A 27,177-nucleotide genomic window follows, 5' to 3' on the forward strand; every position below is an offset into this window, starting at 1 on the left:
TGATAAAACAAGGGGCGGGAAACCAGGTGGTGAGCTCAATTTCCTCTCCACTGGTCTAGTTGCATTTGATGATAAAAGAATTTTAACTATTTATAGTTAGTTTCAAATGCCTATTTTAATATGAATTTTGTTTTGGTCACTGGTATCTTCCAGGCTGGACATGAATTTAATTAGACTATTCTCAGGATTCCCTCTTAAGGACCACACAAAGCACTGGCAGGTGACTCGTGTTTACAGTGAGAGGGAATTGGTTAAGAGAAGGGATGTTGACACAGAATCTTTGATACGTAGTGCTATGAAAACACTTCATTCTCTAGATATAAAAAAACACAGCTCAGCAAGGGACAAAAATAATTCAAGTTCATCAAAATTGTTAAAAAAGCCTCTCATCTCTTAAATAATTGTCTCTTGAAGTAAATGCAGAAAGAGATCAATGAGGAATTTTGTAGCTTTACATGTGTTCTCTATGCACATGCGTATATGTCAGGTATATCTCTCTAAGACATAAACACACATAGATGCCTGTAACCCCAGATCAGATTTTCCTGTGCTATGACAGACAATTTAAAGACTCACAAATTTAAATTATTCTTTAATAAAAATCTACACCATGCGTTTTTCTTAAACAATAAGCATTGTTTTACTTTCTCTGATTTATTTGCCTTTAAACTCTCCAATAATTAGGTACTTTTTAAGATTTGAAATAAATACTGTAGAATGCCACCAATTATTTTTAAACAGAAGACATAATTTTCTTCTGAAAAAACATAAGTTTTGGCTATGATGATTTGATCCTAATGTTAATTGGATTTATGGAACTATATTGAATTCCTTCTGTTCAAATTCATGGCCTAATAGGTGCCGTGCAGAATTTAAGGTGCTCTACCTAATGATGTGTATTAACACTGCTTTGTATAATGAATGCATTCATTTATATGCGTTCATAAATGTATATGTATACATGTCATATCTGAAATTAATAACACTAATTATCCAACCTAATTTTTCTATTTAAATACTCTAAAAATCAAGATTTATGTTCAATATCATGAAATTAATTTATAAGCACCCAACTGACGAACTATGGGAGATAGTAATACTGGTTGAGCAAAGTTAGAGATGTGTGACTTCTTTCAATATCTCCAAAGTATTAAGTATTTGAAGAAGCCATTTTATCTTTGGTAATTATTTGTATAGGATTTTTGGGGGCACGTTTTGAATAATTTGTTTGTAATCATGGGAGACTTGTTTATGTTGATGAAATCCTTCCTAAGTTGGTAGCCTTCAAAGAGGCAAATATATTGGCCATTATTATATATTCTGAAAACATTAACTATTTCATCATATAAGATAATGCATGTTAAAGTACATTATCAATTGATATGCCTTATATAAAGAGTATGGACAAATGGGTGATGAAAAATACCCAATACAGTTTATTGTTCATGAATCAGAAGGCATGAGTATGCCTAGAAAGTTATGAACTACACTCAAATTTCAAATGTTTTTCTTTTCTATGAAAGGAAAAGTGAAGGAAATCTTTAGGGTCTAGAAAAACTTTTATAATTATATTGCATACTGTGTGGTGTGAATGAGAATGTCTCCATAGGCTCTGATGTTTGAAAAGTTGATCCTCAGTTGGTGACACTATTTGCGTAGGATAAGGAAGGGTGAACTTCCTGCTGAAAGTAAGTCACTGGGGTGAGCGCTGAGAGTTTAAAGGTTCATGGTGCTATTTCTAGTTTACTCTCTGCTTCTTTCTTATGGTTCAGAATCTGAGCTCACAGCTTGCTTGCCAACCAGCATGCCTGCCTGCTGCTGGGCCTCATGACCAGAATGGGGATGGGTTCTCCTCCTTTCAGAACCATAAGGCCATATAAACCCTTCTGTAAGTCGGCCATGGTGGTTATCACAACAGAAGAAAAGTAACTAACTCAAGCATACAGAATTCTAGCAGAGAAATTGACAAAATGAAGTTATTAAAGACAAAATTCCTTAAAATTATTAAAGAACAATTAAAATTATTAAGAAAAATTTCTTATGAGTCAGCTAACTTGTTGGTTGTTTCCTTTTTATAAACATTGTATGCAGAATCTTGGCAACGAATGAATTAGCTATCTTAGTTACTTGACCATATTTATTCCCCTTTAACCAGCTCTGTTTCTGCAGTCTGAACACAGCTTTACTGGAGTTTTTGGCAACAGACAGCAAACTATTACGATGAAAAATGTACCTTTTTAGTGACATACATCTGTTTACCAACTTATATCCAATATTTAAATTGTGTTCTCTCCTTTAGTAGCTCATGTCCTCATAGTAACTTTATTCATTCATTTATTCACAAACTCCTTTAAAGTTAAACCACTCTATCAATATATAGTTTATGATTAAAAATAGAGAATTGTTAGAGCCAAACAGATCTGTCCTTGAATCTGGATTTCTGGATTTCTGTCATTTACACACGTGCACATACACACACACACACACACACACACACACACACACACCATGCACGCACGCACACACGCACGCACACCACATCTCTGTATAATGACTTCATTTTTCTGAACCTAGTTACTTACATTTTCTAAGTATAAATATGAACATGTGTGACATGAACCTTGGATACTTGAAATGTGGCAAATGCTCAGTAAAGGCCATTTCCTACTCATTCCAAAATAACATATGAACACTAATCCTTTAATTGGTATTCTATCACCACCAGTGCCCACTTTCCTTCCTTTTGTTTATCCCCAGTCTGATTAGAAATAAATAAGATTACAAAGAAAGAAAGAAAAGCAAAAGAAGTTAGTTAGGAAACTGCCTGTACTAGTATTTAACCCATAGACTTCAGACTGGAAATTAGAATGTGTGTGTCCTGAGTCTTAGGGTCAAGTTTCATACTCAGTGCCTTCACTACTAACAACATTGCTTTTCTTGTTATCCCTGGCTTATTTAGAAATTACATAGAAATGATGGACAGCATTGCATCCCGTGCTGTAATGCCATCATGCATGCTAGTTAGAAATGGATAGATCTCCTTGCTCTACAATTATGTCCTATTTTTGTGGCCCATGCACCCATTATATTAAATATGAAAAATGGCTTTACGTTGGGGTTTAACAATTAAGTAAACACAGAAAATAATGTAAAATTATACTGCAAAAACAGTTATAATTGCTCATTCGTTTCCTTCCAAGGTTAGAGAGATGTTCACATTTAAATATTTTCAAACAATGGAGATGAAAACATCCTGTAACCTTGTGGTTCACAAATCAATATTGACCTTGTACTTGAGAATTTTCTTTTGCTTAGAGCGATAATAATAGTTTAGCCCTCCAGCATACCCTCCACTCACAGGAATGCTTGTATTTCCCTTCCAGGACATTCTGCTTTTCAGCATTTTGATTGACACCCAGGTTTAGAATAAGTTAAGGTATTACTAAAACATACACAATATTCTTTCTTTTAACACTAATTAACCTTGGAAGAAAAAAATTATGAGAACAGGCAAAATCAGTTTCCTCTCAGAGCACCGGCCATAACATAACAATTTTGATCAAAAAAGGACGGTGACTCCATTTCTTATTGTAATATTCCTTATGAATTATTTCACTATATGGTTGGTTTTCAGAAAAATGTGAACAATAAAGTCCCTTTGGTTATAGATGTGGCCAGAAATGCTGAATGAAATATTTTAGCTCTGAGAGTCTTTTGGTTGAACATCCACATGATTTCAATTGTTTAAATCAAATGAATCCATTGATTTTGATGACTGAATCTGCTCTGTTGGGAAGACTTGCTTAAGAGGCTGTTAGTACATTTGCTATATGGCAGGCACTATGCTAGGCCTAGAAATTTTTAAGAAGCAAGGGAGGGAAAGAGAGAGAGGAGACTATTGCCTAATCTGTCACTGTGAGGAAGCCTGTACCCTTCACATACTGTGAGGAAGCTTCAAAAGACTTGTGAGAATGTGAAAAGACTCTTTTCATAAGTCTGATTTCTTTATGTGTAATAATGTCCAATAAGATGTTGAATCGTTGCTTGTTATGTAAGTCTATATATTTCCATGACCATGGACATTTCTGACATGAAAGGCTGCATTGTCTTTCAATAATATCTTATCAGTTCTAGCTATAAGTCAGCCAAGCAATAAATTTGAAATTGAACTGTATGTAACACCTAAAATGTTCCAATACCTTTGAATCTTCCCATTAAAAATAGTGGATTTTACCCATCCTGCAGTTGAACAGTGAGAAACACATTGGACATCCAGTTCTAGACTCAGCCTTTACTACCACTTACAAACATTTTGACTTTGTATAGTAAATGAATCAAAAATCATTTTGGAATCCCAATGACAGTCCCTTTTGAACACACTGTTGCTAAGTCCATTTCACCGTTTGCTGTGCGAGCTGTCAGGATAATTTGACATTTTAGATTCCCTTTCTAGTTCTGAAGAAAGCTTATCATTGATCCCGCTCTCCTCTCACACCATAAAATCCTGAATAGCTAAAGGGATATGTGGTACAAAATAGATACACAAAGTACCTTGTAAAACTAGACCAAGCAATGTCAGGGCAAGTTGGATGCTATATTGGAAGGACAGAGAACACAGAAATATTCATAACAAAAGATGTAAACTGGAAGAAAACAGTAATTATTGTGTGAATGTTGTCCAGGGATATGTAAATAAATGTCTATGCAGCCCAGATAGAGGACCAGTGACAGACCAACGGATGGTTCCATCTAACTCCTGTTTGATTCATTGGGCCTACAGAAACCTTCGTGACTTCAAAAAAAAAAAAAAATCCCACTCCAATGTCAGCAAAAGTCTCTGAAAGGCTGTAGAAGTGGACTTACCTACTCTCAACCTTCCACTTCCTGAGTGCTCCGGAACCTCTTGAGATCATGCGCAGCTGAGATAAAATTACATACAGCTGGGAGACGGGATGAGGAGGGACGGAGTGGCTGGAATCTCAGGGCTTTCATGAGGGACCATCAGCAGACCTGACCCTGTCTTCTTAGAGGTTATAGTGTCTCAAATTAAGATGGCAGCTCTATGCTGTGCTGTGAGGACAGTGTCACTCAATGGAGATTGATAAATGTGTCCCGTCTATTTTGTCCTAAATGCTGTTTCCCATAGCAACCTCCCTTTCTGGGCTCCAAAATCTTAACAAATACACTACCTACATGGCTGACTTTGAAGTCCTAGACCTAATTCTAGAACGTTTGTGTCACCTCCTAAAATGTATATTTTAACCACTTTCTAGGGACACTCACTCAGGATGGCCATATAGCTCCTAGGCCTTCAAAAACCCACCTCCTTAGGTTTCCTGTGTGTAATGGATAGTCCAAATCAGAATCTAGGGATGGACTTTGACTCTTCCTACACCCGCTTCTTCTTGAATTTAATGTGTAGAGTAAGTGCTTTCGAGTTTGACCTCTAAATGCTTTGTTTACCACTCCATCCATTTCCCTTGTCAGTACTGTCACCACCTAATCATGATTTCCAATTCTTTCCTTTAAACTATCAAACGACTCATGTGTTTACCAATTGCATTGTTTCTATTCTGGTTCTGTTGTGTTCTGTTTATAGTTTGTGCCCCTGAACTCTTACTAATCATGAAAAGATATTACTGTTGCCTTCTCTTCAACACACCTCGGTTTCTTTTCATGAATTCTTCCTCATTTTCTGCTACATGTTCCAGTACCTGTCTGTCTCTCTAGGCTTCCTCACACCGCCTTCCTCTCTGAACTATCTCAAACGAAAAGGCCCGGAACCTCTTAAGTAGGTCACACTATCACTCTTCTGCATACTCAGGTCTCTCCTCGGCAATGTATGCTTCTATTTTTCTGCATGTTATTCTCTTCCCAGCAGTGACTTGCCCCTTGTTTCTAATCTAAGCATCATTTACTCTAATGACTTCCAACCCAATTAGGAATCAACTGTCACAGGACCACATTCAATATTTTTTCTCTCTCTCTATCAGAACATTATCTCAACTTGGGTCTTCTCTTCCATTGGACTGTAAACTCTGAGGGCAGTAGTCTAGCTTGACTGACTCAGCACTTTATTACAGTATCATATAAAGGGATAATTAAATAATGAATATCTATTAAAGAATTAATGGTTAGGTATATGAGTGGGCAAATAAATAGCTCACAGGATAAAGAGCTCAAATTCCCTTTAGTGTAGATCTCTAGCCTCCCCCAGTTATTGCTGAATGCTTCATGCATTGAGATATTACCGTTCTAAGGAATCAGGAGCATGGACTTTAAATCAGGACCCCTTAGTTATAATGATCTCCTGTAAGTCATTTAATATCCTTTAGCTTCATTTTATATCAACTAAGGGCTCTACTGTCATTGAAGGGATGAAATGGAATATTCCCTGCGAAGTATGTTGACAGGCTGCTTATTCCTAGTGAGACTAAATTAAATGGTGGCTATGACAGTGATTGAGAATTGTCAAAGAACTGCAAAGAAAATTTGGAACCTTTGACAGTGATGACTGTATCACAGGACAGAGTGGACCATCCTCATTACATTGTCCTCTGTCTGTTGTGATTATCCATGCACACAGTACTGCACAGGAAATGCCTCATCTATCCATCTTCTGCCAGAGAAGACCCTGTGGGCCACTTACAAATCCTCTCTCCAGCAGTTACCTCATCTTGCCTGTTATGGTTTAGTCTAATTACTTCAGTGACTGTCATGACTTTGCTAAGTCCCTTCAGTATACAGACCAAAGCCACACATAATTAAAATGACACTTTGCTAGAGAAAAGGAGTTGCTGTCATGAGACAGGACACAGAATCTGAGCCTGGATGCCTGATTTATGTATTACTCACTTTTCCATCACTGTGACAAAAAATGCCTGAGATGCTTTAAAACCAGGGAAGAAGTAGTTTGGCTTCTGGTTTCAGAGGTGTATTTGTCCACTGTCCTGTGGTCCCTGTAGTGAGGAGTTGCATAGTAACAGCAACATATGGCACACAAAGCTGCTTGTATTGAGAAACCAGGAAGCAAAGAAGAAGAGATTGAATTCTCCATATCCCCTTCAATGGCAGGCTAGTGATGATCTAACTTCTCAAACCAGGTCCTCTCTCTGATAGTTCCAGTGGAGCATGCTACAGACAGGGACCAAGCCATAAACGCCTTTGAGAGACCTTTCAAATTCAAACTATGTCTCTTCACAGTGAAGGACTTAATTAGAAGTGTTCATCCCACCTATCAGAGCAAATGTGAGGACAAGAAGGTATAGGCCATAGGAGATAGTTCTAGGAACCTGAGAGACTTATTATACATATATCATACATACATCATTATGTATATTTATACACTAATATAAATTATACATCATTATATACAATAAAATATATATGTATGTATAATAAAATTAAATCATACATTTATAGAATAATATATAGTTATATATGATATCTTATTACTATGATGTATTACTATAGGTACTATATATAATGAATTTGCCTTTTCTATTTAAGACCTATTTTATTTTTTATTTGTGAATGTGTCCATGGGAAAGGTTGCCCATAGACTTCAGAAAAATACATTGAAACATTTGGAACTCTAGTGGTTATGAACCACATAACACGTATGCTGGGAATTGAATTCTAGTTCTCTAGAAGAGCAAAGGGCACACTCAACCACTAAGTGATCTGTCCAGCCTTGTCTTTCATTAAAAAAATAAATAAAAAGTAAACCAGGTGTCTGCATGCGTGTGAGAGTATATAGCGGTATAAGTATGACCATGATAAGTATGTATATACACCTATAGGGGGAATACATACACCTTTGTGTACACACAAACATCATGAAAGGATGTTTCTTTTTCTCTATCATTGCTTGTATTCCTTTAAAATAAGGTTTCTCAGTATGAACATGGTGACCAGCAAGCCTCAGTGAGTCACTTTGTCTCCAACCCTTTACCTTTGGGATTATAGACAACCCTGACCAACCACCATGTTCAACCATGCTTGACTAGTTTTTCCATGTGTGATAGGATCTGGATTTAGCTACTCATGCTTGCACAGGGAGCGCTTGCCCACTGAGCTACCTTTCTAACCTTAGCAAACCTTTTCCATTATGTATCTTTCATTGATGCTAAACACCATTATTCTATGTTCAACTGTCCATATCAGACTTCTCAGTACATTCCTCTAGAGAGCAACAGCTATTAAATAGAGCAGTACTCAGTAGCAAACCAATTTGTTATTCCTTATTTGTACACCTCCTCTTACATAGGAATATTTGATTAAAATGCTCTGTTACATATTTTTTCCTCAGTCAAAAAGTAGTCTGAAAGATACAGAGATTCCTAGAAATGAAAATCTCCTTTTTATGCTATATACTGTCCTTCAGTAAGTCCCCACTGTGAAGTGGTCTTTTTGGTGATTCGTGATGACTGTTTAAAGGGGTCATACCTGTTAGTTCCAAAATCCACTAGAAGAACCACTGGACATGCTGCTTTCTATTGTGGACCAATGGTTTTCTAAATTTAATGCCTTAAAAATAAAAAAAAAAAAAACTTTGTTACTGGCGTACCACAAAAAAGAGGGTGCCTTGGCATATAAAGATGTACCTATGGCACATCTATTTTCTAGGATCAGGCACATGTCCCAGCTAAAAGTGAGCTTTCTTGAGGGTATTTTGTACATGGTAGCCTTTACTAGCTACCTATCTAATTTGAAGTCCTGTGTTTTATGACCATTTTTCTATGGAAAAAATTGTACATACATCTACTATACGCAGGCATCCCTCAGATCTCCAGACACTTACAAATGAATGCAAACATGTTCAAGGGCACATTTATGAAACCAGCAGAGCCAGTGTTTGGAGCATTTGATATTCTGCGCATTATGTCTAGTTTTGCTGCAGCGTCTGGGAAATATTGGTTTACTGAATGTAAAATGCCTCATGTTTCAGGCTCTCCATTCAAAAGTCATAAACATCGTCAAGTTCTGAGATTCACATTGGTAAACAGACAGATGTCCTGAGAGTGGTATCGATGTCTCAGAAAGGGCAGTTTTAGATCTTCATCACTAATGGCATTACACCTTAACATCACCGTCCAGGCACATCCTGTGGCTTGCCCAGTGAGCAGGACATTAATATTCTACTTAGGTATTGCTATTCTCGCTAATGTTACCTCACAGTAACACGTAAGTCTTGTGGAATCTTTAACCTGTATTGGGCTGGCACATTCATATGCTTACATAGCCCTTCTATTTATTCCATTAGTTTGCTAGTGTACGCATAGCAAAATGCAACCGACAGAAGGAACAGAAATTTAGTTTGGCGTAGTTCTCAAGGCATCAGTGACTGTGCTTTCTCCAAAGGCTCTCTCTTTGGTTGGTCCATGACTATCCTTTGTAGTGTTTTCACCTGTCCTGTCTTGGGTGTACAAACACCCTGGTGTCTCATTGCATTCTCCACAATTCTCTCTTTTTTAAAGAGAAAGGTAAGATTGTGTTAGATCCCATCCAGTCACCTTTGATCGTAGTGTCTATCCTAAAGTCTGAGTCTCGCATTTAGAGTTACTGGGATGGGGTTTCATCTTTGGATTAGGAGCAGGGGACATTGTTCCACCTCTGACTCTCGTGTGCATTACCTACTGTGCTAGGCTTCCTGGGTGAAGGCAAAAGCAGACAAGGTTCATTATAGGATATTCTGATAGAAGTGTGTAATAATTATCAAAAGCAGCATTCAATATTCAATTAAGACTAGTTCTATAAAATAGAAGGGATTTAACCTGATTGACTTGAGGGTTAGAGGATCTAAGTAAAACATAAATATTTGAGCTGTGAACTCAAGCATAAAAGTGGTTTTCTCAACATCACTTATTAAATGCTTCCTGTATACCTAATATCATTTCTTTTTTTCTTTTCTTTTCTTTTTTTTTGGATATTTTCTTTATTTACATTTCAAATGTTATCCCCTTTCCCAGTTTCCCCACTGGAAACCCTCCATCACATCCTCCTTCCCCCCAAACCCCAGCCTCCATGAGTGTGCTCTCCCACCTACCTACCCACTCCCTCCTGCCTCCCTGCCGTAGCAGTCCCCTACACTGGGACATTGAGCCTTCAGAGGACCAAGGACCTCTCCTCCCATTGATGCCCAACAAGCCCCATCCTCTGTCACATATGTGGCTGGAGCCACAGGTTGCTTCATGTGTACTTTTTAGTTGACGGTTTAGTTCTTAGGATATTAGGGATGCCTGGTTGTTTAATATTGTTGTTCTTCCTCTGGGGTTGCAAACCCCCTCAGTTACCTCAATCCTTTCTCCAACTCCTCCATTGTGAACCCCATTCTCAGTCCAATGGTTAGCTGAAAGAACCCACATGTGTATGTGTCAAGCTCTGCCAGAGCCACTCAGGTGATAGCTATATCAGGCTCCTATCAGCATGTACCTCGTGGCATCCCCAATAATGACTGGGTTTAGTGATTGCATGTGTGATGCATCCTCATGTGTGGCAGTCTCTAGATAGCCTTTCATTCACTCTCTGCTGCACACTGTGTCTCTATATTTCCTCCTGTGAGTATTTGTTTCCCCTTCTAAGAAAGACTGAAGCATCCACACTTTTGTCTTTCTTCTTCTTGAGCTTCATGTGGTCTGTAAATTGTATCTTGGGTATTCCGAGCTTTTGGGCTAATATCCACTTATCAGTGAGAATATATAATGCATGTTCTTTTCTGATTGGGTTGCCTCACTCAGGCTATTTCCTAGTTCCATCCATTTGCCTAAGAATTTCATGAAGTCATTGTTTTTGTAATACTCCATTGTGTAAACGTATCATGTTTTCTGTATTTCTTCCTCTGTTGAAAGGCATCTGGGTTCTTCCCAGCTTCTGGCTATTATAAGTAAGGCTGCTATGAACATAGTGGAGCATGTATTCCTGTTATATGTTGGAGCATCTTTTTGGTATATGCCCAGGAGTGGTATAGGTGGGTCCTCAGATGTCAAATTTTCTGAGGAACCACTAGACTCATTACCAGAGTGATTGTATCAGTTTGAAATCCCACCGAAAATCTAGGAGTGTTTCTCTTTCTCCACATCTTTGCCAGCATCTGTTGTCACCTGAGATTATTTCTATCTTAGCCATTCTGACTGGTGTAAGTTAGAATCTCAGGGTTGCTTTGATTTGCATTTCCGTGATGACTAAAGATGTTGAGCATTTCTTTAGGTGCTTCTCAGATATTCGATATTCCTCAGTTGAGAATTCTTTGTTTAGCTCTGTACCCCATTTTTGAATAGGGTTACTTGATTCTCTTGATTCTTGAGTTCTTTGCATATATTAGATATTAGCCCTCTATAGGATTTAGGATTGGTAAAGATCTTTTCCCAATATGTTCTTGCTGTTTTGTCCTAATGACAGTGTCCTTTGCCTCACAGAAGCCACACATTTTTATGAGGTCCCATTTGAGGATTCTTGATCTTAGAGCATAAGCCATTGGTGTTCTGTTCAGGAAAATTTCCCCTGTGCCCATGTGTTCAAGGCACTTCCCATTTTCTCTTCTATTAGTTTCAATGTATCTGGTTTTATGTGGAGTTCCTCTATCTACTTGGACTTGAGTTTTGTACAAGGTGATAAGAATGGATCAATTTGTATTCTTCTACATGGTGACCTCCAGTTGAACCAGCACCATTTATTGAAAATGCTGTCCTTTTTCTACTGGATGGTTTTAGCTCCTTTGTCAAAGATCAAGTGACCAGGGGTGTGTGGGTTCATCATTTTCAATACTCATTTTATGTCATCAAATATTTAAATAGATGAGTAATATTTTTATTCCCATTGTATTGACTTAAAAAATGAGACACTTTTACTTGGGTTTAGTGGGTCACACAACCTGGAAGTCCAATTAACTTCAGTGATGGAAGTCTTAAGCATTAGGGGAAGGAAGAAGTTGCTGGCTAGGATATAAACAATGCATGTAAGAAATGGCAAATGATCAGGAAGGAGTAGAGAGGAAGCTGGTCTTACAGTGGTGTTGGAGGAGCTCTTAAAGGACATAACAACATCTATTTCATAATGAAATCCTTAGGACTTAGTGACAATAGCAAGGCAGACATCTCAGAGGTGTGACGGAAGACTCTGCCTGCCAAAGTAGAGAGCAATGATGTTTGGGGATGAGGCAGTGAAATCTTTAGCACTTTAGATTAAGAATCCTCCTCATGAATAAACTTACATGGAAATCTCAAGTAGATTTAGGTGTTGAGCCTGATCAGGAAAGAAATCCAGTCTGAGAAAAGAAAAGTATATGTCACCCATGTTTTGGTAAAATTCAAGCCTATGCCACCACAGAGGATCAACTGCCCAATCTATACTGCTGGGATTGATCATAAGCTATAGAGCCAAGTCCTGATGCTCACCACCATTGGAAAGTTTGGTAGAAGATAAAGCAGCAGAGGAGAATCTGAATAGGAAGACTAATACCAGGGAGGAAGGCTATACAAGGAGACAAGTGAAAAGTGGAAGAAAGTTCTAGAAAGGATCTCAAACCTGTTGCATGCTCTTGTCTAAATACTGTATCACTGGGTTTGCCAATATGGCATCCAATGGTGTCTTTTTAATATGACGTCATGGATAAACTCTTATAGCTCTCACAATGCTCAGTGTCAGATATTCATAACTAATTGCATTTTACTTCAATACCACAGACAAGGTGCAATCTAAATGTCACCAAGACAGTTGATTTCCCCTTCAATCATACAGAGCTGAGGTCTGAATCTCATTTATTTTTTCTAGTTTATAATATAGCTCTATACACAGTTCAAGTTGCAGAACTGAGGCTGGCTACCTGAGGGTCTGAATGCATGAGAATTTTGCTCTCTTAAATAAGCAATACACTACTCCTCTTATTTTTTTTCTGTTTCCACATTTTTATTAGTTATATATTAACTCATACATGATAACAACTTACGTTTTCAGCCATGTATGTAATGTGTTTTGCTCATCGATTCTCCATTATGTTATCTTATTCCTACACTTCCTCACCCCTTTTCTCTTCCTGACTAGTCTTTCTTTAATATCTTTTTTTCTCTTTCTTGTAGAGTGGAGATGCCCCAATGAGCTTCATTAGGTCTGTTCAGAGGAACACAGATAAGTAGTTAATTATAGAAACATGGACACCGCTGGGGATTTAGCTCAGTGGTAGAGCGCTTACCTAGGAAGCGCAAGGCCCTGGGTTCGGTCCCCAGCTCCGAAAAAAAGAACAAAAAAAAAAAAAAAAAAAAAAGAAACATGGACACCTTACTTAGGGTCCACCACTGGAAAAAAAATGTCTCTGCTTTTAGACCTACAGAAACGACATATGCCCTCTGGAGCCCTGCCACACAGTTCCTCTTGTTTGCCTAGAAATTATCATACAGTTTACATATCAAATATGCACTTGTTTAGTAAAACCTTTAAAGGAAGAATCCATGGTGCAGAAGCCTTCTTAGACATTCATATAACTGTCCTACCAGGACTAACCTTTAAAAGTCCTGTCTCTTTTAGATCTCCTAGGGTGTCTCAGGGGTAATGTCTTGTCCCCTTCTTACAGCCTATATAACAGTCCTCTTTGCACACAGATTAATGGATTAGGTTGGGGCTTTCCTTTAAATAATTTGTCTCCATAAGGCAGGAATCATGGGTCTTCCTCATGCTTCTAGATGTGGCTGTGGCAAGGTGCTTTGCTCAAATGTTGGTTGAGTTGAATCGTGCAAATGAAAAAAGCTTTGTTGAGGTGACAGCCCTGCCCTTGAAATGAATTAGGCCTGTGTTTTAACAGAGACATGAACAAAAAAAACAAAACAAAACATATAAAAATACCCTTGCATGATCATTGAGCTGGTAACCAGCTACACAAATTCCCCAAGAAGACTTTGGCCTTCTGATTTGCTTCTTTGGTTTCTCCCCTATTCTTTTCTTCTCTGTTGTTTAAATTAAAGTGCTGTTTTCTTGTTGGAGCCATTCCCAACTTGAGCATTAAAACCAGAAAGCATTCATTTCACAAATATTCCCATTTGGGTACAAAAGAAGGCAAAGGAATTGGCTCCGCTTATATGGTTTGTTCTCCAAAGCAGAGACAGAATCTTTTAACGCACAGCTTGACTCATGCCAGGTGTGCCAAGTCTGTCAAGGTGAAGGACACACCAACAGTATAAATGCTCAGGAGCTCACAATGCTGTCAGCTGGAAGGATGCAGAATGCTGGAGCCATTGTTGGAAGTTGTGTATGTGCTCAGCCTAGAGGATGCAAAGGCATTTAAAGCACAGAGAATGATGAGGGAGTCACAAAACTTAAATAGTTGAAGTGTACTTGGCATCAGCAGGGGTCTCCAACACTTTGTCTCCTCAATGATGTTTGTTTGGAAATTATGGTTCTAAGCCCTTCAACTTCATTGTGATGAACAATGGAGATTAATTATGTGTAAGTTTCTACTGGGCAAAATAAGGTTGCTTTGCTAAAATCATGTATAAATACATGGATCAGATATATAGTTTATGCGGCAGGGCAGAAGATGGCAAGATTGATGCACCCGGAGGAGATAAAGTACAGAAGATGTTACAGGTCATATTGAGGAATTAGACATGACCCTAAAGAATTGGATATTCACAAGGGGATGCAGACAAGGGAAGATTTATGAACCTTACAAGATTCAAGGGGAAGACCTTGAATCTTGTGAAGTTCACAGATTCAAAATCGAACAACTTAAAATGGTTGACAAAGGCTTACATCACAATAAATGTGTACATAGGGAAATGTTTGCACCAAGAGAAGAGTATGCAAATATAAACACAGACACAGACCCAATGACCACTCAAGGGAAAGACATCAAAGATTTGCATGGAGAAATAACAAGACTAAGTAGAGTTAGACAACCACTGAAATACACGCAGAGAGAGAGAGAGAGAGAGAGAGAGAGAGAGAGAGAGAGGAGAGAGAGAAGAGAGAGAGAGAGAGAGACCTAGAGACTAGAGCAAGCACACAGAGACACACTGCAGAAATACAGAGACACACTTCCAGATATTCTTCAAGATACATAGGTGGACAGACATGTGACCTATATCTGTAGGCGAACAGGAAAGACAGACAGAGCAGAGCAGAGCAGAGCAGAAAAGCAGAGAATAACTCTAGATATGCACTCTAAGGAGGAATGGAAAGAGAGACAACCCCAGGGAGAGAAGAAGCAGTAGCCGGGGTTAGGTTATGGGCTAGCTCACTTCATGAGAGTGCACTTTGGAAGAAGTGTTGTGGTGCATTCCAGTGGCCGCGGTTCTCTTGTAGATGAGGATCTTGCTATGCTGTGTAATCCTTGGGCTTTACATTTTTGTTTCTGGTGTTGTCACCTCTTCATCTTAAACTCAAACCAGTGATGAGCTGTATGATCAGTATTTTCTTCCAAAGGAGGAACATGGGGATATTTCAGCGTTGTTAAGGAATAATCCATTACTTGAGTTCACAGTTGATCTAGAGACGCCTTGTGGGGCATTTTAGTGATGATTTCCAACCTTCTGACTGAGTTCAGAAGCTGCTTTTTTACATGAGGGATTGGTTGACGTGGGTACATCTAGATGTTTAGAAAGATCATGACATAAAAACTCAACATGGTGACACCAGAAATGAGGACCACTCAAAGACCATACTTCTGTGGGAGAAAAAAACAGCACCACCCAAGTGTGACTGAGAAATGGTCACTAGGGAAGGGAAAGGCACTATAGAGCTTCATTGCAGCCCAGTGGGGGCATCCCAACATGGCTGTGAGGGGCTGCAGGCTGGTCTGGAAATGTAGCATTAGTGATGTGTCAGCATCCTGGACATTATACCTGTTGACTTACAGAATGGATGCTCTTACAGAGACTGTCAGGCTGTTTCAGAAGGGGGCATTACAGGCTTTCATTCTGGGATGGAGATTTTGGAAGTTGGTTAGGGCCAAGGAAGGGAACATGAGGCATTTTCATGTATCACTGTCTTGTTACGTTCCTATCACGCTCTTTACCCTTGCTCATCTCATCTGTAGACTGAAGAAGCCTCACAGGTCTTGAGACAACAAAGAAACGATGGCTTTCAATGTTAGACTCAAAGATGGTTCCAAACTTACATAGAATAAAAAAAGATTTTTGTCTAATGTCTGTCACAGAGAAAATGCTACCCATTCCTCTCATAGGAACAGGAAACTCACCAGTGAACACCAGAACTTACCTGGGTGTGTGCACAAAAATAGGAGAGCTAAGACTGATATTTTTCATTCTACTGTGGAAGGCAGTGGGGCCTACAGGAGGACAGCAGTGGTAAATGAAGAGGCAGTGCTCTGTACAGGGAGAAGGACCATGAGTTCAAAGGCCTGGTGTGAAAAACAAGTGAGTAACAATTTCTCCTAACAATTGTGAAAGAAAGGCTTCTATTGGGTACAGGTTAGGGATGGAGTGGGAGGTGGGGTGGGGTGGGGGGTTGCTAGAGTAGAGTTCTCCAGGCTGAACTGATCCAGATGTTTTGCTGAACAGTCAAGTCAGGCTGTGACCTTGACGTGAGAAGAGGAAGTGCATGGTGTCAGGAAGGACATGGATCCATATGGTAATGACTTCTCTTGGGTGAGACCAAAACTCATGACCGCCATATACTAATAAGTGCGTTTTATATCCTACTTGCCTTTGCAAGGAAGCTTGCTTCTATTGCTCCATGTAATATTTAAAGCATGTCTGGCAAGAGGAAGGAGAGAGGGAAGGGGAAAGTGTCTCCCTCCTTTGTTTCTCTGAGAAGACTCTCAGGCCCAGAGAGGCCATGTATAAAGTTAGACTTTGTGTCTGTACATTCTTTCCCACACTCTTAAAAGTGTCTCTGTGATTTAGTCCCTTCTCAGAGCCCTAGTTCCTTTATAAGAAAAGCTCCGACAGAACTCAGGTGCCTCATTACTTAATTATGCGTTGTTGTTGTGATTTGTGCGGGAGGTAACTATTTGTTTAACTCAAAGTCATACCCCACATTCCCCCCTCAGCAACGCTCGCTAATTAAATATGAGGCTGGAAAAAGGTGAGGAGTGCTAAACAATGGTCTGTGTATTGAACATGCTGTTCGTATGTAAACACAGCCCACAGATCACGGGCTTTGAAACGTATGTGTACTTAATTAGCCAAACACGAGGTGCAGGTTGACATAAATAGATACTCCTCAATAAACAGCAACATATCACAGCATTAGCTAGAAGTGTGGTAGCTGAGAAGAAATTAATCACTAACACATCTGGGTGTGTGTATGTGTTTCTTCTTATAATTAGTTACCCTTTCCAGGGTATTAAGTGATTTATTTAGATTCCAAGCCCCTGTATCCATGGCAACTATGTGGGTTTTTTTTTTCCTCTGTGCCAAAGTCTTATACTCACTAAAAGACAAATCCATATATCATTGACTCGGTAACTTGAGGACACTAAGGGAACAGCAGTTATGTAACAAAAGCTTGACAAGGCTGTGGGGGAAGCTGGTCAGATCACTGTGCTCCCTGCTCAGAGATTCGTGAAGTAGATCAGAAATGCTGACCGTGGAGTTAAAGATGAAGGGGATCAAATGTCTTAAGTAGAATATCTGGGAAGAAATTAGGGCAGAAAAGGATGAATTCTAGCTGAAAGCATCAGAGAAGCATTCCCAAGACTAAAACTGCCCCTCATACGGGCTCTAAGAATTGGCTACCATTAACCAAAGCCTGAGCTGTGTATCACATCTTAGACATTTATTTGTATGAGTGTGAGAAACTCAGATTCAAGATATAGATCAATTCATTGCCGGAGAACTTCCATTGTGTTCCTTTCTGGATACATTCTCCCATCTGACCCAACACACAAGCATACTCACAGATAAGAGAACGTTATCTAGGCTATATAAATGAATTTTCAAAATTCTATGATTCTGTGATAGGAAAAAAGAACAATCCAGCTAGAAAGTGGACATAAGATATGAAGAATATCTCAATGGAGAGAGTGAGAGACTGTAAGTAAGAACATGAGAAAATATTCAGCATCGGTAGTCCTTTGGGAAATGTAAATTAGGACCACAGTGATTTATCACTACATATATTAAAACAGATAAAATTCAGAAGCCATACTGTCATATCCTGCTAGAGATGACAGAAAACAAACATCTCTAGAAGAAATATAAAACACAACAGCCACTCTGGAAAATTGGCAGATGTTTAAAAGCCAAATATAAACAGCATGTATGACTCAACCATCCTCCCTTACCTCTGAGCTCTTATCACAGAGAGATTAACACACACAGTCACAGGAAAATCTTCATGCAGTACTTAGTGTAGTTTAATTTTCAAAACTACAACCAAACTAGATACCCTTCTATAAGAGGATAGGCGGAGAACATTGACAGTACAAAACATTGCCCAGTGGCCAAGGATGTCTGTGTGCATACAACAAGCTGGATGGATCCTGAAGGTATTAATGTTGTCAAATACTCAAAGAGCACATTGTTCTCTGTATATAGAACTCTCAAACGGACAAGATGATTGAGATGGAGTATAGAAAAGCAGAGTAGAAAAGGTATGGGAGCAGTCAGGAAGTGTATCTAGATCTGCCACAGCTTGGTTCTGTCGCAACGCATTGCTTCATATTGTGAGCTTCCTGTGCCTATATTAATCAATGAAGAAAATAAAGTAGCACAAACACAGAAGGCTGTTTTAATTATTGGGAAAATGATAAGACTAATCTTTTTAGAGTATTATATGCTAGGACTTTACTAAAAATTTATTTTTAATTCTAAGGGGGATGATGAGAGGGATTAGTTAAAACCTTATTGTGACGTCCTTCACAGGAGGAAACTAGAACTCCCGTCATTTTGCTCCAGTCAGGGAGTGAGAGTAATGAGTGCAGACAGATTTGGGCAGGTCATTTAGCTCCCGGGCTGTGGTTCTCACCACCACTCTGTTCTTCTGCATTCATGCTTTTGAGCCAAGACGTCTGTGTGACTAAGGATTTATGTTGGAATGCACACACCTTTCCATGGTGGCGCTCAATGCTTCCAGCCGCTCTGACACTGTCTGTATGAGCTCTGCGCAGCATAGCTCTGCCGCACTGTCGAAGTGGCACTGAAGGGGTCATCAAAATTAGCTGGGAAGGACTGGGTTATTCTTGGTACCATTTGTAGTCAATGGGGCTAGTAGAAGTCAATTCGTTTTCTTTGCACTCTATGCAGAGAAGGAGCTGAGAAAAAAAGGAGTTCTTAGTGTTCTTCTTCCTCTATGCAGCATCTTCCTCCTCCAGTTTCCAGGTCAGAGTATTTGAAATTGAAGGCATATCTTTGTCATCTGTCCATCCGGTTACCCCTTCCCCTTTTGCAAGCATGTTGAAAATGCCCAGTGTTCACTGCCTTCCTCTTTAAACTCTGAGTCTGAGCCTTTCTGCTTTCTGATTTCTACCTGCCTTGTGGAAGGGCTTCCTTTGTGTGGACTGAAATCTCACCATGCTGTTAAGTATGCACCCATAGCACACAGGCTTTCTTGTCCTTATGAGCATAATCAACAGTAGAACCAGTCTCAAAACAGGGGCTCAGCATTCTGGCTTGAACCGGTTGGGTGACCTGTTAACTTGAACAAGCCGCATGGAGTCCTGGTAGAGAATTGCTTCGCTGTGAATGAGAGAAAGAGTGGACAACCAGGTATCATTGCAAACATTTTCTTTATGGAGAATGTCTTATGGAATGTGAAGACCCTGAAGGGCAGGCTTCTGTTCTCCTCAGGTGATATGGTTTCCTTTGACCATTCCAGTTCCTGGTTAAATCTATGACACTCTGACAAGTCCTGCCCAGATGTTCTACAAATCTTTAAAATTAGTTCTAGTCTTAAAACTGGTTTGGCAACGTCAAAGAGACAAACATGCAAATGAGGCAGGAAACATGGATTGCAAAGAGCTCTAGAATAGTGGGTTTGGGGGTAGCTATCTACTCAAGGACCTTTTCAGCATTAAGGGCACATAACAAGGTCGAGGATGAGAGGCTCAGAGTGTATTCACATCCAACTAAGATCAAAATGTAGGTTGGTGACTAGACAGAGTAAAGGAGCAATGTGTAGGAAGGCCTTTCAGCAGGGCAGAAGGGCAGACAGAGGCACTGTACCAAGGGCCTGTCACCTTCCCAGGATAATGGAGTGAACAGACACTAGGATCCTCTTGGATTGTAACCCACTTGGGAAACAATGCAAAGATCATGAGGTGTAATGTTAGCTCACTACAAGGAGTTTCTTTGGACTAGAAAAATGGCTGTCTTGGTCAAACTGTATGCTGATCTTCCAGAGGACCTAGTTTTGAGTCACAGCACCAACATCACGTGGCTCATATTCACCTGGAACTCCAGCTCTAGGGGGTATCTAACACGGTTTTATGAACTCCACAAATATTGTGCTCACATAAATATGTACCCACACAGAGACATACTTACATTCATATGTTTAAAAAGTAAATCTTAAGAAAAAAGTAGAGTATCTTCTCCTTATGAAATCACTTTAACAGCCCTCATGCTAACAGATACTCTCATACATTTGAGAGTCACGGGCATTTCCCCTCAGAATACCTACCCATAGATATCTACGTTTTCCTGAGCTCTCGGCTGAAGGGTCATCTTCTGGTGATATCTTGGTACCTGAGGTATAGCTCTCAGACCCCTCTGTGATCTTTATTCTCTAAGACCATATTTTTAATGCAAATGTTAGATCTGTCCTCAGAACAAACATAAATGCATTGGAAGGCTGACACATATGGTTGTGTGACTGTAATAGGAGGCTATGGACTGGGTTAAAGAATAGAGATAAGAAAATGTGGCAATTTGCCAGGAGACCATGTATATACATGGATGCACTAAGGGTGAATTGAGAGGAAAGGAGGGAGGGATCACAATTTAGTTTTCAGATGGTGTGGGGAAAGGCAATGATGTCCTCACTGGTGAAAGCACACTGCTACTTCTTCGGCTTCACCTACATGTGACTCACTCCAAATACGTGACTCTCCTCTTTCTTCGTCCATGCTTTCCCAGCAGAGGTGCTGGTACGAGGCATTAGGAGTTATTGCCTAATTTCTAAGTCTAGCAGGGTTTGCTTAGTCTCTTATACAGTGATGGCAGTGTTTCTGTTTTCTTCTTCATCCTATTTCACTTAATCTGCTCCTTTATATCATATCTTCTCTGTCTCTACTCTGTGTTCATCATGGTCCATGCTGCAATAACAGCTACACATAGACAACAAAGAAAATGAAAGAAAGGAAAGAAGGAAGGGAGGGAGGCATAAATGAGTAATGTAGACTTAATTTCAGGTGGAAAATGGTAGTTGCTGGCTTAAATTGGGAATTCATTTATATGAAGAATTTGGGAAGCCATCATTCTGACAAGAGACCTCGGTGAACACAGTGGCCATTTTACTTCTGTTAGGCCTTCACTTTATTATGCCGGAAGCTGTACTTTCACACAGCTGATCCTCTCAGAAGCCATTTTGAGAAGGTTCTTCATTATCTATATCTTATACATGTAAAATATACATGTATACTTATATGTATGCTTATACATGTACATAAGCAAAAGCTTAGAGAGTTTCACTTGGGCTGGAAAGAAGGGTGGGCCTGAGCATCCCACCCAGCTCACCTCAGAACTTCACAGTCTACAACATGCTTTCCTGAAAGAGAAATCCCAGCTCTCTGCAGGCAGCCTCTCTCCCCTGTGGGATGAGAGAGGGGCAGTCAAGGGCTCCACACTGTGCTCTGTGGAAGCCACAGAGCTCCTTGGAGGCAGACTGTGTGTATATGCAATCCCATATTGGTTTCCAGAAAACTAGTTCTACATGCTTCTAATTTATGAATTCGTCTGCAATAAAGTAATTTTGTGTAAGAATTATAGACTCCTTAAAATAAAGTTGAAAATTGACATGAATTTTTAGAGATACTCTCTTCGCACATTCAGAGGTTTGTGTGGCGCCTGAGTACCACTAAGAAAAGTTGATTTAGGAATCAGAAGTGATCTGTCCATCACAACAGCAGTGACAGCCACAAGTATACATTGTTCACAAAAGCTAGCTTGAGCAGTTTGCAATACTAATACATTACATTCTCACAGCAGCCCCATGAGATAAGTTATTCTGCCAAATGATGAACTTGAGCCTCCCAGATGTTGAATAATTGTCTCAGTTTAAGCCACAGGACCAGGAATTCAACCTGGGCTGCAGAGTTCCAGAATCCATGTACTGTCATCTCTTGACCTAGAAATAGGGAGTTGAATATTTCATGTCACTAGGTTCAAGGTAAAAGTTAGAGTTGCTAAAATGCTCTACTTTGGCAAGTGCTTCTCCATGTCACGTGCATCTCCGTGCTCATGACAAACTTGTGCCATCTACAGGCTCTGTCATTTCTCTTCCAGGCTCTCCTTTGATACTGACTGAGTAGGCCTGTTAATGTCAATGGTGTAATATTACTTAGAAGGAAAGGTCAATTCACAATTGATATCCTTGCATCTGACATAGCTGTTTTGTATAACTAATTTTTTTTGATAAACTAAAAGTTGCTTGCACATCTTAATGAATGAAAACTCTGACAGACGCCAGGGGATAGCAGTGTCTTAAGCCAATACTAAGAATACGTGCTTATTTGTGTCATAGGTGAAATGCATAAACTTTGGATAGTATTCTTCACCAAATGTTAATGCTAATGGTTAAAAATCATATAAAACAGTGCTTCTCTATCTGAAGGTCACAACATTTTGTGGGATTGAGCAACTTTTTTACAGGGGTTGCTTAAGATCATTAAAAAGCATAAAATTTACATTATAATCTATAACATTAGCAAAATAACAGTTATAAAGTAGCAACAAAAATTATTTTATGGCTGACATTACCACAACACGAGGAACATTATTAAAGGATTGGAGCATTAGAGGTTGAGAACCAGTGATTTAGAAGAATCATAACTTCTATACCCCATCTAGGCTTCAGCACATTCTGAACCACACCATTAGAGAGAGTTGTTCTTACTAAATACACCTAAGAGGTCTTAGCCACTATAGTTATATAATACTGTCAGTGTATGGTAAGATTTCCAATTAAGTAGACTTCCCGCCCATCCTCAACTGCATTTGCCTGTTTCAAAAGGCTTTCCATCAACCTGCTATGTGTACTCCGTCCGTTAATGGCCAGGCTTCTTTGAGCAGGGACACTGAAGAGAGTGAGTATTCCGATATCAACCTAAAAACTTGAATCAATATAAACAAACACTGTACCTCGTCACAGAAATCACCTAGAAAGGGATATCATTAGTTCCTCTTATTGTCCAATCTCCTGACAACGTTAATAATGAGATGAAAGAGGGTTTTTGTTTTTTGGGGTTTTTTTTTTGTTTTTGTTTTTTTTTTTTTGTTTGTTTTTTTATTGAACTGCTACTGCCTTAGCAGAATTCATTGTGACTTAGAGCTACCACATTGGGTCCCACAAATCTCTCTTGCTTCTAGTGTGGGAGCTGACTCAGATGATGTGTTCCCCTCTGAATATTCCTGTTGCCACCATTCTAGCCCCAAACTGAGCCCTGATTTTGGGGGGGTCCTGATAGAATAAGATCACTGGTCTAATCCCAGTCATTGGTTCTATCTTAAGCTACTGAAATGACCTTTCTGTGTTGTGGGGACTTGATTGATGTTTGTTTTCAATGGGTTATATAATGAATATTTTGAAAAGATTCTCACTCATGAAAATAATGTATACTTTGCTTATTTTTAAGAAAGCTTTGCTGTGTATACCTTACGTAGGCAACATGGATATTTTTATTGTATATATGTACATAGTCAAATAATTTGTACAGTAAAGAAAATTAAGGTGTGTATCAGTTTACATAGCTATGCATGCTTTTCTTTGTTTTGTGGCAGAGGATATTAAAAGTCTCATTATTTATCAGGAATCCTACATCTAGTGAAATTTAACTTACATACCAGCAGATGCTACATGGGTTCAGGAAAGCAGGGATCAAAAATATTCTTTGAAGCTCTACTCTGTGGCTATTGTTTTGTGTATATGATATATAATATTATATAATATTTATTGCATAATATATAATATGTATTATATATAAATTTAATTTTAAAGCAAAATAGATTTGGTTGGAAAACAAGTGAGAACAAAGAAAAATGGCTAGAGACTTTATTCTTGTCATTATCCTCTAAATTATTTTGTGTGACAAATATTTATATAGTATTTACAGTTAGGTTTTGTAAGTTATCTAGGAAAGACAAAAATCATGTAGGGGGATTTTGTAGGCTTCAGTACTGTCCTGTTTTATTTAAAGACATGAGCATGAGCAGATTGATTTTGCTGTCCCGCAGGGCTGTGGGACCAGTGTCCATGTTAGCTCTGTAGAAGAGCTCATCCTCCAAGCCTGCTCCAAGAGACAAGGTCCTCTGTCCCTCACCTATCTACTTCTGCCCCCATTTCCACAATCTCATGATCTAATGGCTCATTCTCTAGTTCTATAGTTTTAGCTTTTGTTTTTTTTTTTTTTTTAAATCTCAAGCACAAGTAAGACACTGAAGATTCAGTTTTCTTTGTATTCCTGCATTATATTGTTTTTTGGCATAATGACTCAGGTTCATCTACAGCATTATGGCAGAAGCCGGCGCCTCCTTTTACTGAGTATGTATATACTGTATGTATGCCTTCACAAGCCATACATTACAAATTCTGTAATGAGCCACAGGTGTTACTAGCCTTCTAAGGCAGCGATTACCAAGGTCGCATGATCTTGTGACATGTTGGGTAGACCTCTGCAAGGTACAGTAGCTCGCTCCATTGTAATCACTCCTAGAAGAGGATGTCATTCTTTCGGGGTTTCCCTCTGGAAGAAACATGTGCTCCCTTAAGTTACAGAGAAATTAGAAACATCTAAATGCTGACTCAACTTAATTCAGCCAGTTTATCTGCCTATGCTCTTGGCTACCTTGTCCCTAGCTTTATACTTTCTAATTCAAGAACAATAGAAAATATAAAAGCTTGCATTCCATAAGAAAAGTAGAATATTGGGGCGGGGGGAATCAAGTGGAGAAATACAATCACATTTGGATCCTAATGAGTTCTATGTATGGCGGGTGACTTATTAAAGTTATATGTAAAAGTGCAATATTGAAATAATGAAAATCTTATATTTGTCTCGTATTAAGGGAAGATAATCTTCAGTGCAAAGCTTCTGCTGTGATAGTCAACGCAAGGCATGAATGAATCATTGCACAGCACAAAACGGTTGTGGCATAGTGTTCAGTTAGGGACGCAAAGCACATGCTCTTTTCTGGAGGTAAATATCAAAATGTGGCACACAAGTGCGGAGATACTCGCCTGTACACGTGACTTCCAACAAGGTACAATGAGTCCTCCCTGACAGCATTTATATAACATGTTTCAACCTACAGTCTAGCAGTCTGACAAGTCATGGGGTGACAGCTGTCATTAGCGTGTTTCATCACCATTCTGAGTACCTGGCAGTTGCCATGCCATTGAGCATCATTTTTCCTTGATCTCTCCCTACATCTTTGATTCTCTTCTGTTAAATAGCCCGTTCCTGGCTCTGTCAGAGGAGAAAATATATCATTCTGCTGCAGTGATTTTTTTTAAGGGTACCTTTAAAGAATATAATTTTCAGCCTTGGGGTTGGCGGCACACGCCTTTAATAATATTTACTTTAACCCACTTACAGGGGAAAAGCAAGAAAATCTCCCAAGTCTGAGGCCAGCTTGGTCTACGGAGTAAGTCGCAGGACAGTGAGAGCTACACAGTGACGAGAGAGAGAGAGAGAGAGAGAGAGAGAGAGAGAGAGAGAGAGAGAGAGAGAGAATATAATTTAAAATTACTTAGATTAACCTTTTGAAGTGATAAAAATGTTAAATTCTATTAAGTAAATTTACTTTAAATAAAAACCTGACATATAAAATAATGTAAGGGCTAGAGAGTTGGCTCAGTGGTTAAAAGTACTGACTGCTTTTGCAGAGGTCCTGAGTTCAAATCCCAGCTACCACATGGTGGCTCACAATCATCTGTAATGAGATCAGATGGCCTCCTCTGGTGTATCTGAAGACAGCTACAGTGTACTTATATATAATAAATAAATAAATCTTTTTTGGAAAAAGAAAATAATTTAAAATGCCATCAACATGAAAAACAGCCTAGAATTTTATATAAGTTTAATTACTTCTGGTGACTAAAATTCTTTTCAGATTTATTTAGTTTTATGTGTTTGAATATCTACATGTAGGTAACGTGCTCTATACAAACATCTAGGGCCCACAGAGTCAGAGGAGTGTATCAAACCTCTGGACCTGAAATTACTGGTGGCAGTGAGCCACCTTCACATGCTAGGAACCAACCCTGGGTCATCTGCAAGGGCAACAAGTAGCCTTGAACACCGAACCAGCTTCCTGATTGGTTTTGTTAACACACATTTGAAAGTTACTTTTGTGTGCCAATGTATATGAGTACATGTACCACAACACACATGGAAATGTTGAGGACAACTCGTGGGAGGCATATTAGCCTCGTCCCATGTGAGTGCCGGGGACTGACTTCAGGCTGTCAAGCATGGCAACGAGCCCCTTTACCCATTGTTTTATATTGATGCCCCAACAGGTGTCTTACAATACTCCAAATATTTTTCTGATTCTATTTCTTCAGGCACCCATTTGTCAGTATCTTGATAGTCCTTAAATGCTGGGCTTTCTTGCCTGGTATTCTTGATAGCACAGGAAAGGAAATTTAGCCAGTCTTGGCCTTTAGAACTGGTCTTTCTGTGGGTCTCATAACTCTCATTTAAACCAAATTTTGGAGGTAAAATCCATAGGAGAGATGCACCTGACTAGACAGATAATTAGGGAAAGCCACCCCCATAATTACTAAGTTACAATCTCTGGAGGGACCTGAAAGCTTGTCCTGTCTCTTTAACGGAACAAGTTATTAATCCCCCTAACAATTTTTCCCCTTTGGACTAGAAGTATTTCATGAATTTCTGCTTGGTGAAATGCTCCTAAAGGGAGGCTTAAGCCATAATGCACAGATTATGGAAATGATGTTCATTAAGTAGAGGGTGAGATTTCTAGAAAGCCACAGTGCTGCTTCACAACATGTAGCCCCCATTAAAGGCTTCATCTGAATGTGTATTCATTGAGCAGCAAACAT

General features: G+C 39.2%; 1 protein-coding gene across 17 annotated transcripts in view; it reads left to right on the plus strand.

Annotated features, from left to right (window-relative positions):
- Fhit (fragile histidine triad diadenosine triphosphatase) overlaps window positions 1-27,177 on the plus strand; it is a 1,549,291-nt gene that overhangs the window by 1,278,806 nt on the left and 243,308 nt on the right.

The sequence above is a fragment of the Rattus norvegicus genome, chromosome 15 (assembly GCF_021556685.1).
Source record: "Rattus norvegicus strain SHRSP/BbbUtx chromosome 15, alternate assembly SHRSP_T2T, whole genome shotgun sequence".
Lineage (NCBI taxonomy): Eukaryota > Metazoa > Chordata > Mammalia > Rodentia > Muridae > Rattus > Rattus norvegicus.